We start from the raw sequence: 532 nt of genomic DNA on the forward strand, positions 1-532 counted from the left end.
CCCCCACTGCACCCCCTCCCGCCCTGCCTCACCCCCCCAGCCGGGCCCGTCGGCGCCCAGGCCTTGCCCACCGCCTGGCTCTTTGAACGTACTTCTGGGCTAGTGAAGCCCTATCCACACCAAGGAGGGTGGCTCGTCCAGTGGGGACCGAGCCCCAGGGATCTGGAGAGGGTTGAGGGCACCGAGCTGAGGCCTGTGATGCTGACCATGTGCAGAGCCCCCAGGACTGTGGCCGGACTCCCCACAGAGCCCTGGACGCACCCAGATCCTCCTCCTTCCTGGCAAATCAATTGACAGAGGACACCCCTTTCCAAAATAACATGGAATAGTAAAAACCCTGCTAGCAAAACAGTAACCCCCTGCCTCGTTGGGCATGTTTATGGATCACAGAGCGCTCTCATGCTGACCTGAGTCTGACAGCCCCCCACCCAGGGGACAGAGAAGTACTTTCTCCCCATCTCACTGATGAGCAAATAAGGGCACTGCAGGGCTGACTGTAGTCCTAGAGGAATGGGGGGGGGGGTTCGGGCCT

General features: G+C 60.9%; 1 protein-coding gene across 1 annotated transcript in view; it reads left to right on the forward strand.

Annotated features, from left to right (window-relative positions):
* Positions 1–532, forward strand: part of LMX1A (LIM homeobox transcription factor 1 alpha) — a 170,496-nt gene that overhangs the window by 166,474 nt on the left and 3,490 nt on the right. The gene's annotated exons all lie outside the window — the stretch shown is intronic.

The sequence above is a fragment of the Crocuta crocuta genome, unplaced genomic scaffold, assembly GCF_008692635.1.
Source record: "Crocuta crocuta isolate KB4526 unplaced genomic scaffold, BGI_CrCroc_1.0 scaffold133, whole genome shotgun sequence".
Classification (NCBI taxonomy): Eukaryota; Metazoa; Chordata; class Mammalia; order Carnivora; family Hyaenidae; genus Crocuta; species Crocuta crocuta.